The sequence below is a fragment of the Motacilla alba genome, chromosome 2 (genome assembly GCF_015832195.1).
Source record: "Motacilla alba alba isolate MOTALB_02 chromosome 2, Motacilla_alba_V1.0_pri, whole genome shotgun sequence".
Taxonomy (NCBI): domain Eukaryota; kingdom Metazoa; phylum Chordata; class Aves; order Passeriformes; family Motacillidae; genus Motacilla; species Motacilla alba.
In genome coordinates, this window is record NC_052017.1 from 104,802,056 (window position 1) to 104,815,404 (window position 13,349).

General features: G+C 44.6%; 1 long non-coding RNA gene across 2 annotated transcripts in view; it reads right to left on the reverse strand.

The window, feature by feature from the left end:
• Window positions 1–945: 945 nt before the first annotated feature.
• LOC119697298 overlaps window positions 946–13,349 on the reverse strand; it is a 31,814-nt gene continuing 19,410 nt past the window's right edge. The window contains exons 3-5 of one of the 2 annotated variants that reach the window (XR_005255815.1): window positions 8,772–8,871; window positions 8,430–8,519; window positions 946–1,410 (exon numbers count right to left, since the gene is read on the reverse strand). This is a non-coding gene — a long non-coding RNA (uncharacterized LOC119697298). Of the gene's footprint in view, window positions 1,411–2,625; window positions 2,686–8,429; window positions 8,520–8,771; window positions 8,872–13,349 lie in introns of those variants that run through there. The other variant, XR_005255814.1, reaches the window with a different exon arrangement.

Here is a 13,349-nt window from a genome sequence, read left to right on the forward strand (position 1 = left end):
TTCTTATCTTCCACTAGCTGCTGTTCGGGGAAATAATTTTTAATTTTTGGTTGGATTAGGTTATTGTGTCTATTTACTTAGGCAGTTTCTAAAGAGATATTAACTTTGCTGTTATTTGGGATGGTTCCCTCCCCATTTCCATGCCAGTAACAGCTATATCAGATCAGCATCTGCTTTGGCTGATTGACTCTGGCACCAGATGCGAGGAAGACATGGATGCTGGAGTGCCTGACTTAGATGGCAGGCTGCCACTTCGTTTCTACAGTACAGTTTCCAGGTGTGCTGCATCCAGTACCTGAGCCTACAAGTATTTAATATACCAGACACTTTCAGGGGCTCTGGACTGGCTACAGCTGAGTAAAATGCACATGCTTCTACAGCCCCCAAACATCCATCTCAGTCCAGCTGCTGGGATCCCAACCCCAGCATCATCTGCAGGGTGTCTGATCTGCTTCCATGGTGCTGCTTGCACAATCCCAATATTGCCCAGCTCGGTAAGAGCCATCCTACAGCCCAGCAGCCTGAGCAATCTGGAAGATGCTTCTACAAGTATGAACATTGGCCATAAAAGCTGACATGTGATTTACAGCCTGTTTTGTAGCATCAGCTCCCTTATTCCCCCTTGGGAGACACTTCTACCAAGAAACCATAAGCCACAAACCACAACTGAGGGAAGCCTGGAGTTTTGAGCTGCCATTTCAGCCAAGTAGGCCAGGAGGTGCAGCATCTTCCAGCCATCCTCCCTTCAGACCACTCCACTAGCTCCAGGCAGAAGGCCACCTCTCCATGTCTCTTCCTCAGGAGCTTTCTCCTGTCTTTAAACCAATGGAGAATAAACCATAAATTGAAGGAGAAGATGCCTGCTTATTTGTCACCCTACAACTGAGTGTGCCCCCATGGTAGTGCTGCCCCAGGGCCTTGGGTGCTGACAGTGAGGTTGGTGTTATTGATGCTGCTCCCAGGTTTCAGGACACAGTACATCTGTCAGGGCTCCCATGTGCTATGCATTTGCTTTCTGGAGACACGTTTAGGATAGCATTTGCATTGCAGATGTGTGGCTCCATTGCACTCAGCTTCTGTCCCCATAAAAAGCTATTGACAGAGTGAGATCAAGTCCACTGCCATTGCAAGAGACATGTATGTTTTGAATAAGTGTGAATGTGAGGGATGAAGGGAAGCCCGCTTTTGGGAGCAACAATTACAATGTCTTGCTTAATTGGGGTGGTTAGTCAGGATGTTATAACAATTGTAAACCTCTGCAGATACATTTATTGTCTTTAACGGCAGTATGACACCTGCCAGCTCTCCAGCTGTTTCCCTCTCCTGCAGAATGCATGCCTTCAAGTGAATGAAGAAGAGAAGGTATTCAGCAGAACAGAGCAAGGTTCAGGTTTTCACAGGTACAATTGTCTGTCAATTAAAAAAAAACCAACCAAACAAAGCGCATAAAAATTCTGAGAATGAGGAAAATTGTGATGATGGCACTCAGAGATTCAGAAAGAGCCTTGCTGGGTAAACACTTCAACACCATAGTGGCCTCCTTTGTGTTTGTCTATCCCTTTCCATTCACTCATTTTTTCATGCAGAATAATTTCCTTTTGCACTTAGAATTATGTGACTCCTTTGCCTGTCAACTTTGTATCTTCTAATACTTTATCCATATTAAGACACTCTGCCTTTCCTGGGGTGGCAGAATACTTCTCTTCTGGTGACAACTAATTTCTTTTCTCTTAAAAAAAACCCCATAACAACAACAAAAAAATCATAAAATCATTCAAAAAATGGCACCAGGATTTTGCACCTTTCTTATTTCAGGGAATATCTGCAGCCAGATCAACTATTACTTTCCAAAACTGTTTTCACAGGCATTTCCTGAAGACAGGCTATCAGATAAAATGCTGACTTTAGCCTTTTCTTTATCCTCAGCCCAGGGTATTTTTATTGCTCTTGTTTTTGCAGTTTTTCTCTCTGGGTTTTGCTGAGAGCACTTTTACCAGTACATATTCTCCTGCCAGTACCGGAGTTCTGGTACCACTTTCAAAGAAGCTGTGCACATCTCTGCTGGATAGATGCCTGAAATTTATAGCCAAACTAAATAAAACCATTAATCACAATAAAGGAATGAATTTGTTGGGGGTTTTTTTGGGGGGGTTGTTTTTTTTGTTTTGGTGGGGTTTTTTTAAGACAGTCTTTGCAAGGATTCCTCTGCTTGGAGGATGTCTCTGATGGACAAAGGCTGCTGTAATGTCTCTTATTCCACCTTTCAGTCTACAAGAATGCAAGTGGAGAGTGGAAATAACTAATTCTTGGTGCTGTGCTGGGGTCCTCTCCACCAGCTTGCCAGCCTTGGAATGTCAGAAATATTGTCACTCTACTTCTGAGCAGGTCCAGTCAATATTTAACTATTTGGTTGTTTCTGAGGCTACAGGTCTGCAGCTTTTCCACAATGGTTATCATCAACTGAATGCAAGAGGATGTACAAAATTACCCCTTAAACACAGTGCTGCTTGGTGTGGAGTAAAACACCCAACAAAATGACCCAAACCGTGTGAAAGGGAGGATGTAGAATAAAATATTATAATACTAAATATTTCAGAAACAGTACGGTTTCTCACCTTTCCAGTAGCTTTCTCTTGTGCTTGCTCCACACACTGTTAGGTTGATAAGCAAATTTTTTTGCATTTCCTGAGGAGAAGACCAAACATAATCCTTGTGCCAGGCTACTGGTTCAGTCAGCAATAATTGCTTGATTTGCATGAAGATAAAAGCATTGCTAAAGGGAAGGGTGTACATGAGATTGAGAATCCCAAAATGCAGCCTCTCCAGGGAGCTCCTCTTTTTCTTGGACAAATGACTGCTGCATTGTGTCTCTGAAAAAATGTGTCATGTGGGAAATGAGAACTTTTGAACATCCAAGCATCTGGATCCCAAGAGAGAGAATTCCTTCCACTTGCTTGAAATCTAGATGTTTCATTTCAGCTAATTGTCCTAATTAGTTGATGGCCACAGAGATTTAATGGCAAGGAGTGATTTAAACTGGTTTAGTCTGGACACTAATAAGAGGCAGAAAAGGACAGTGAGGAATGCAGTGAGAGGAAGAGTATCAAGCATCTCTCTGAAGATCACCCTCTGAGATGCTTGTGCTCTGCATGTGTACATTACTGCTTCTACTTAGCACTTGTTACTTCCTCCACAACCAAACTGGCATCCCAACACTTCAAATTCAGTCCTGATTTCCTAGTTCTGGTTGTGAGGTTGCTTGTGTAAGTAAGTTCTGTAAGTGCATGTGGGGGTTGACCCCCTCCACAGAGAAGGGCTTACTGGTTGGTGTGTGAGAAGAATTCCTGTACCTCTGTGGGGTTATTTTTCTCCTCTGGGTCTTCTATTTCAGCCCAAGCACAGCCTTGGTGGGGAGATTCCCAGCACCATGCCTCAGACAGAGCCTAACCCAGGGGGGACAATGCCAGCTGGGGCCATCACAGAGGACCCCTGAGGCTGGGCTCACATTCACTGGCTCTTCTAGACACTGTGCAAGATGGAGAAAGTCTGTCTTTGGCTTTTGTACTTGCAGAAGTAGGAGTGGCTTTTTGCCTTGGCTCAAGCAGAGCCATGAAGCCTCCAGGGAGGGTGGAATAGCAAGAAGAAAAGTCTGTGCAGCAGTTTGTAGAACAGAAAGTTTTATAAGTTGAGGTGGTTCAGCATTGTTATAACACCTGTCAAGGGTAGGAAGCAATACCTTGACCCTTCCCCAGTGCTGCTCAGTCAGGTGCTGATACAGTGATGGATGTTACTTACACAGGGATAAGGGGGAGGCAGGAGGAGGGGCTCATTCTTTCCAGAGAAACATGTTACAAAAAAGGTGCAGTTTTAGCAGGTCTGGAAATGCTGGGCAAGAGTAGGAAAGGATAAGCGTGTTAAGGGGAGAAAAATGAGTACAGCTCAAAAATAAGCAAGTAAGCAGAGTTAATCCAAAAGCCCAGACTTGAACCAAGGCTCAGTTGTTTGTTTTTGTTTTGTTTTTTTTTTTTAACTTGAAGTTGGCATGTGCATAGATATCTTACATAAAATATTTTCCATTTTAAGGAAGGAAGCCATTGCTTCTGATCTGACCAGAATTGGCTTGCAAGGTGTAGCACCGTGAAATGTTCAGGCAGGATTTGTAGCCTGCCTCGAGATGGGAAGTACTGGAAATCCCATGAGAACTTGTGATTCTTAGTTCCATTTAGTTCCATTTTGGAGGTGCAAGAAATTTATCTTGATCCAGCAAGACAAGTAGCCGTGTCTGACTTTTACATGTGTGAGTAGCTGTTTTATTTTTGTGCAACTAATGCAAAGGCTCAGCATTACAATAAGCGTTACACAGGTGGAGAGATACCCCACAAAACCCATCCTTCCTTTGTGAGACCCTATTAGGTACCCAGGTGTTTGTGAAACATCCAGAGTGAGATGGATGCCACCGTCTTGCGAAGTTTGTTCTCACCTCGAGCTGCCTGGGTTCAACCTTTTGCCCAATAAGATGTCACTAATATAAATTATGCAGGTAAAACAAATAATTTTAATTTAATACCAGCCTCTCATGTAAAGCCTGTTATTGCCTTCATGCAATTAACTGGTAACCAGCAGGGCTATCTGAACCTCGTGCATTATTTGAGGTACCTGCATGTTAGCATTAATCATACACTGCTCAAGACAAGTCTTTAAAGGGATGGGGAAAGATGTAATCTTCTGCCTGTCCCTTCTGGTATTAAGAGTTTATCTTTCTGCTTGATGTCAAAGACAGGAGGCTTGTTGTGCATTGTTTTCCCTCACAGATGACTGACATAGGCAGTGTCCATCAGCAGCACAGCCATCTATTTATGCTCTTGCCCTTCCTGAAATTTGCCAAAGTGCTGGCATGCAGGGGAGGAAGTCAGCTGTCGTTCTCACAAAGGGGAGTCATGGTGTGCCCTGACATTCCTCTTTGCTCCCTCATCTTCCATTTGCTGGTGTCTGTTGCATTTGGAGCCAAGCAGCTCAAATAATCTTCATTTCCCCAATCTGAGTTGTAAAATTTACGTCTTCCAGTTGATGGCCTCCTCAGAAATAAGCAAATCAGTTCTGCCAAAGAGCCAGTGGTGGAGGCTGTAAGTGGAGGTCTTAGGTAATCTGTGGCTTTTATTAAAGGCTCCTGTAACTCCACCAGGAAAATGGTCATCATGATCTTTCTTTTGGTCATTAGTGTGGCCATAGCCAAAACCCAGTTTGCCACAGATCTTTGTGCTTTGGGCATGAGAGCTCTGGGAGCCTGGTATTCTGCCTTGCTTAGCTCTCCTGTGATCTTAAACAACAACAAAACATTTCAAGAAAAAAAAAATGAGGGCTTTTTTCTTTTTTTCCCGAGGATAAATGGCCTTCCATGAAACACATCTGAAAATTTCCAGGAGGCCCTGTGGATTTTGACCCATCACACCCTATAGACCCAGGGTTTTTCTACTGAGAGCAGCTACAGAGGTTTTCTGTCTGGTTTGCTTCTCTCCTGCCTTCCCCCACATCCTCCATTTTGCCTCTTGTATTATTACCTTAAACAATGCCTTTTTGGAAAGCATACCCTTTTGAGAGGTGCTTTGTTAAAAAGCAAAACAAAAACACAAACCCAACAGCAAATAACAAACTTCCCCGAAATTCCCACAGAAACAAATAAGACAGCTTTGAAATTGTAAAACACTGGCACAGGGTGAGTGCCACTGATCCCAGAAGTTACAGCCCTAGCAAACCACAGTTGCCCTCCAGTTGCCCTCCTGACTTATTTTTCAACTTCCATTTGATGCTCTTCCATTGAGCTCCAAGGTTTCCAGGCTCAAGTACCAACATCCAGAGAGACCCGAGTGTGTACAGAAATAATGTTCCCTCTGCTCCCTCCCTCCCTCCCTCCCTCCATATCTTGGCATCTAAAAGGGTTCCTGAGGGACGTGGCTACAATGGGAAAGGTGCACTACACACTATGTGCTTGTAAGTGTGTGGACAAAGGAAAGCTCAGAAAGGCCCCGCTGAGCTGGAGCAGCTGGCACGTATGAGGACTGAAGGATTTTCTTCTGTAAACCAGGAGCTGCTGTTCTTCCTCCCTCAACCCTCACGACCTTCCTGGGAAGAAACAGAGTAGGTGCCCCACCTGTGTAGTGCCACATGCCCTTAGCTAACCCTCAAACCTTTTTGCAGCAGAGAACAGCTGAGCTCTTCCATTCCAGGCAGAAACTTGGAACTCCTTCTCTCCCTGTGTCTTGACTACCAGATAAGTATTTTGTGGTGGGTGCATCAAAATAACCACACCAGGAAAAAGTGTCCTCTTTGCACTGCTCAGTGTTCATAAAGAACAGACAGATGAGTAGCAGGGGAAAAAAAAAACTGTGTAGTTCTTTCTCATTTCCTTTTGAAATTGTTCATGACTCTTAATGTTACAATCTCACCAATTGTTTGGAGACCGTGTTTATCGTCTAACTTTTGGAAGGACCTTAGGACTACTGAATTCATTATATCACTGCTTCTAGAGGAATTTCTGTATTTTAAGCTATCCTCTGGGCCCAGGGCTGTATAAAGTGTTCACACACTTTCACTGTGTTCAGTTAGTGTGAATACGTATTGAGGTTTTTTTATGTCCTGTCACGTCTGTGGTGTTGATATCACAGGACTGATTTCTCTTGCCAGATACTCCTGGGTAAAGCAGCTTGTGTGAGTATCTTCCAGCACATGCAATTTGTGTGGAGGGAATTGTATGTGACCTTCTTTGCATTGTCCTACTAATGACCCCTTCTGTAATCAGGCAGAAATCTTGCTCCTGAAGAGTGGGAGGTAGGACTGCTTCCATGCTGGTCTGTTCCTGGGCCCCCTCTGCACAGACATTGCCAACAGTAACAAATTGCTCTGAGTTATGTGCAGTGCTTCAGTGATGTGGACCAGTTATTTATTAGAGAGGGAGCTGAGACATCAGCAAAGGGCAAAAGAGTGAATAAAAGAAAAATCCCCAATCATATGAAATGAAGCTGCCTCGTCAGGCAGGCTTCTCGCAAAACTGCTCTCTCTTCTGGATCACACCTTCTTTATCTATGCAGGGGGGATCACATGCAGAGTTTTGAAAGTAAACCCCTTAAAATAAAGGAATGTCCCCAAAGGCTGCGGATAAAGGTGACAGAGTTGGACTAAACTGCATTTCCAGAGGTGGCAAATCAGTGATTTATTGCTTCATTAGTCACAGTTTCCTCAGCACAAACCTGTCTGTGATACTGATTGCCTTGCTCAGAGGCACCTTTTGAAGATGTATGATAAAGATAAGGGACCTCCTCCCATGCACTTGGAAAGAAAAGGCAGCTCCAAAAGAGTGAGGGCCCCGTCTGGTAAAAGCCAGACCAATGGAGGTCACTGAAGCAGCATTCAATGCCAAGAAAGTCCTGTGTTTGTTTTGACTGAAAAGAAACTTCCAAGTTTAACACCATGGGTCTATAATGTGGGCATTCCAAAAATGGGAGGAGAGGTCTTTATGGTGGTTCTTTATGGCTTGGTATTCCAACAATTCTTTAATGTTGATGTGCAAAAGTGATGCCATTAGACTACTAGTCTGCAAACGTAATTAGGTTTCACCCTCATCGACTGAACTCAGTTTGCCCAGCATAGGATTCTTGCTCTTTTTCTTCCCTTCAGTTACTTAATGGTCACCCATATCAATACTCAGTGCATTTTCCTGATGCAGAGTCCTGAAGGACTGGAGGTGCTCTGGAGAGGACACTGTCAGCTCTTGGAAAGCAAAAGACTTCATGGTCAGAATGGGATGTGACAGCAACATGACCCAGACCTGGAAAGATCTGGAGCAGAAGAATTGGTGGGAAGGGGTGTTGATGCAACCTCCAGTGCAAAAGGCAGGCTGTGCTGAAAAAGGGCGTCTCACTTCCTGGGCCTCTGACTCCTCACCAGAGAGCTTTGTGTTTGTCTGATGCACCAGAGAAGTTGAACGTGGTTTTCAGCAAGTGTGGCACATGTCCCTGGGAACAGAGACCCAAGGAACTGGCGCTACTTGCTAAAGTTATCCCTCCAAAATCCTACAGCACATTGGAGAAGTGACTTTCCCCAGGCTTTTTCCATTAAGAAAGAGAACTAAAGTAGGCTGTTACATTTATAGATGTAGATATGTGAATTCTGCTGGGGAAAAAAACAAATCTGACTATAATGATGGCTACAATATGGATTTGGGTCCTCCTAATCACTGAATTGTATCTTCAGGATAAGCGTTTGAAGCAAAAAGGGAGATTGGCTTGGTTCATGTCTGATCAGCTCCTTCCCAACAAAAGCATTGTGACAATACCCTGGGAATCAGTGAGGCTTTCAATTATGATCTTCAGAGGTTCTGAGGGCTGTACCTGCAGGGATTTGCTGCTGAGACTGCAAAGCCATACGTTGCTTACCTGTTGGCCACCTGTATGCAAGGCAGGGGTTGTGCATGCCTTCCACGGGGACAGTCACTAGCAGACCTCTTATTTGTGAAATTGTTCATTCTGTAAAAATAGAAATACATTTTTAAAAATGTTCTTTTTTTAAGTTATGGACTTCTTAAGTATGGCATTAGCTTTCTTTTCCTCTTTCTCTTCCCCCCCCCCCATTATCTTTTTTGTTGAGTAGTGTAATAAGTGGACCCGCTTGATTTCCCTCCTTTTGCCTCTTCCTGATATTTCAACATTTCCTCAGCTTTGGAGGCTTACTGACCAGTTAAAGCAAAACTAGGTGGATCGTGGATATGTTTCACTCACCAGAAAAGAAATGTCTGGGGACGAGGGCAGAAAACTTTTCCAAGTGATTTAGGACAGCTCCCAAAATCAGATGAAAATAAAATCTAGTGAGACCTGAAAACTAAAAACAACATTCAAAATCCAGCTCGCCCAAGACAGTACTTCTGTTATTTGGCCACCTAGAGCAGCAATGCTTAAGATGCTTTTCACCACCTTGCAAGCATGTAGTGAAAATTTATGGGAAGCTGCAGCATTTCCAGTCTGACATAATGGACATTAATGCTTTTTTTTTATAGACATCAGTAACAATGTGTCTAGATCCACCCAAAACCCTAAAGCCAAATCAGCTTCGAGATGGAAAAGAGGCATTTCATTTTTCCTCACTTTCACTGCTGGGACAGACAGCCTTCCTCCCTTATGAGGTAATTTAATTTTCACATTATGCTTTATGGGATATCCTTTATTTACCTAATGTTTTCCTGTCAAGTCTTTTCAGACTATGAATCTTGTATATTTCATATACACAAAGGTGACTTTTCCTTCCTTTAATGACCGTGGCTTATCAGTGCAGGCAACCGATACTGGACTCATAAATATGTCACTCTTGGGTTTGCTGCAGCCCCTTCTCTGCCGTAGGACTGTTCCTTGCTGCTTGCTCCTCCCTTCAGCTCGCTGCATATCCCTGGTCCGCTCAGCCCCTCGGTGCCGTTGGACTCACCATTGGCTGGTATAAATAAATCACTGATTTAAGCTATAGGTGAAAATCATTGTGAAAGGAGCACCCAGAGGAATGCAATACAAGGTCAGCGGAGCCAGCGCCTTCCGACTCCAATTAAACATTTCCTGTAAGTCGGTGCCAATTGTGCATCTTGTAAGAACATTTGAAAGCGGGAGCTTGAACTCTCTGGGACCCTCTCGCCTCGAAACCTGTTTCCTGTTTAACAAGATTTAACGAGTACAACCAAACATGCGCCATCAGCAACAAAAGTCATTGTGAACGGCCCCAATGTGCAAAGGTGCTGGGTTTCCTCTCGGCCCCGAACGCCAACCGACCCCGTCAGGCAGTCACAGGGTGGCTGCAGTGCCGTGGTGCTGTGCCCTGGTGCCACAGGACTGGCGTAGGCTCAGCCCTTTTGCTGAGAGAGCCGGAAGAAAGAGGAAAAAGGCAGCCTTTTCAAAAGGGGTCAAAACTTGTTGGGTGGAAGCTTCAAGAGTTGGTCTTGCTGTCCCAGGAGTTTTCTACAGAGGATGGAATAACATCTACTCTATGCTGTCTGCCTCTTCAGCGTAAAACACAGCCTTGCTGTGGTGCAAGCCTGCTGCATGATGCCTTGAAGATATCACTGCAGTCAAAGACATCACCTTGGGGCCTGCAACAGGCTGTAGCCCAGGCCGAGCTCCCTGTCCAGGCAAAAGAGATGCCAAAGGCAGAGATCAGCCAGCTTTTGATTGTGCAATCAAATATGGGGAGAGTGGGCATGAGAGCTCCAAAATTTAGAGTCCTTCTGGTTGAAAATGCAAGGGAGACACTGAAAACTTGTTCACAGTGGCCAGGCACTGAGAGCACAGTACTGCTTCCCAGAGGGCTGTACAGTGGTAGGAGGCATCTACAGACATGTGCATACATATGTATCTATATATAAATAAATAAATAAATATATATATATATATATATATATATATATATATATAATTCTTACATGTAAGATACATATGAATGCAAAAAATGTGTGTGCTTATTTATCTACATGCATCCAAGTGTTCTACATTACTGTGCACTATGCACATAACTCATACTAGAAACTGTTGGAACACACTCTCTGCATCTCTCCGTATCTCCCTGGTTCAAAAAGCCCGGGACTTGGGATGAATCCTCTGGTGCTCCTGAGGTAACAACAACAACAGTAAGAGGAACAACAATCCCATCAGTTTACTGAAAACTGTAGTGTCATCCTACAGCAGAAAATACACGTCTGACTAAAGTTTCCAAGTACATAGCCCATGTCTTGCCTCTCATCTGCAATCCACTACTCTTTCCACCTGTGTCATCCCTACAGTAGCCAACAACCAGAGCAAGGTCTGTGAGCAAAGGGAGGACATGGGTGGAAATGATCCAAAGAAATGAAGTGGAGCCTAATGTGATGCCGAGAGCTCGGTCCTCAATGTTGCTCACACACTGAAAATGGCATTGCAGCCATGAATGTTAAAATTAAATCTTTAAGGCAGTCAAGAGCTTGATATATAAGATTAATTTAAACAATTTTCTCATTGTTAGGGAGGAGGAAAAGCCTGAGAATTTGATACAGGCTCCTTGGCTATGTACTAAGTGGGTCATCCTTTATTTGAAATCTGTCATTATGGGATATAATTCAAGTTCAGGGAGGGCAGCACTTTGCTGAGAGAAGTCTCCTAGGTCTTTTCTTAGACTCCCTAGGTCATGCTTAGACAGGAGCCAAATCTGCCCTCTCTGCCTGCTGCAACACAGAGTGTCAAAATAGTGAGCCCATTCTTCAAAGGAATGTCTGCACAAGGCCCTCACCACCCAAAGCAGAGATGTGCTGGTGTCCCTGCCTTGTGGCTGAGGGGTGGACAACTCATCAGGTCCTCTGGGTTGGTCTTCTTTCCTCTGCAAACTGCTCATGACTCTCCACCCCCCTGCCTGAGGCAGTTATCATGCCCCACGTCCCAAGATCAGCCTCTCTTGTGCCCGTGTCATGAGGCATCTTTCTTCATCGTCCTAAACTGACTCCAAAATAATTCTTGGTGTGAAAGCAAGGCATGTTATGGTGCTCTGCAGACTTCAGCAAGGCCATCCTTTCCTGCTGTCTTATCACAGCACAGGGGCAGAAGTTAAATATTCTGGGACCTTGGGATCTGGCACAGCAAGTGAGAGCTTTGGGCACTTCTCCAGCAGAGGAGTGTGCAGGAGGAAGGCAAGACTCCTGCTTGTGAAATCTACAGTTTAGCCATGCAGCTTGGAGGAGACCTTACAAAGTACCCACAGGCAAAGCAGTGGCACAGGGCAAGACTGCACTTTGTCCTTGAAGGGGCTCTGAGTCACAGTATAATAGACATGTTTAGGGAACCATGAAATCAGCACAGCTCCTGTCAGCTCAGGCTGAGGTGGCTCACTTGGTGTTAGATGAGGGAAGCAGCTCCCAGCCTGAGGAGCCTGGTGCCTCACTAGGTAATGTACTGACAATGCAGAGGAAAGAAAGCTGTAATCTATTTCCCTCTCACAGGTGGGAAACTGAGGCAGGCTATGATCTTGTTCTCCAAGAGTGTGACTTGGATTTATATGAGGTCTCTGGAGCACAGCTGGGCATTAAAATCAGAAACTACTACTTATGTCTGCGCTCAGGAGGAGGAGGAGGGGATGAGCTGACTGGCAAACATTTCCAGACAGACGGTGGAGAGGATTAGTACAAAAGAGGATGCAGATCTGGGCTGTTCAGCTGCCAGCAAAAAGGAGGGGAAGCATGGCCAGGCAGCTGGTGGAGAAACAGGTGCAGAGAAGGTTTCCTGATAGCCACGCTGTCATCCTGCTTTGAACCCTCAGCTCCTCAGTAAATCTTCCCTCTTGGAACTCTCTCATCAAAGTTTCATTTCCTCACGTTCCTAAAATAGTTCTTGATAAGCAACTTGTCATGCTGGTAAAGCCCTTTTGGTTACTTTTCTAGAAATCTATTTTCATGTTTTCTCACTGGGCTTCAGCTGCTTGCATTCCCATGCAGAAAAAAAAAGCATTGGTGAAAAAAAAGTACAGCCAAGGCTTAACACAACAAGGAGGTGAAGTGTTTATGTTTAGTAGCACAGCAGGACCTTGTCTGTCAACTGAATTTCCAAGCACTGACATAAAATTATAGTGGTAGAACTCACACCTAACCAGAGGGAGAGGGGAAGGAAAATATGAAAATATGTATATTTTTAGCATGTAAAATATATGCAGGAAGTACATACTTTGCACTTTCAGTGGCTTTCTGTGGGCATTTTGTCTTTACACTCCAGTCAGAAATGGAATAAAACAGAGGCGATCAAGCTGCAGTTTTCAAGGCCCAAGGGGAGCCTAGGCAAAGGCTCTTGCCATGCTCAGCTCGGAGATACACTGGGGCTGTGCTGGCACGGGGCTCCTGGCAATCCCAGGTGCTGGGGGAAGAAAACTGGCAGGGTGGATTTGGTCTAACATGGCTAAATGACACTTCAACCAGTCAACATCCAAATCACCCCCATCTCAAAGGAAAGCAGCAGGGAATGCCTGTTATCCCCAAACAATGAGCTTTTGCCAGAGCTCCTCCCTCAGCGTTCCGATGCCCTCGGCGTTGGGTTGTCCCATGGCTCTCATCTGGAAAAGTTTTTGACACATATGAAAGCTTGCCTGGGGAAAAGTTGGCCATCCTGCTTTGTAGGGCAGGAGTTTTCAGAGACTCATAACAATGTGGGAACCCAGGACTATTACAGGAATGGGGGAGCTGAAGGGAATAAACAGATTCTGGGTGGGGAAGCAGTTGGTTGTACCTGGTCTTTTCAGGTCAACTAGCTGCCATTCCTTGGGGCAAGTGCAGAAGTCTCTGTATAAAAATCTACAGTAAGAGAACAAGA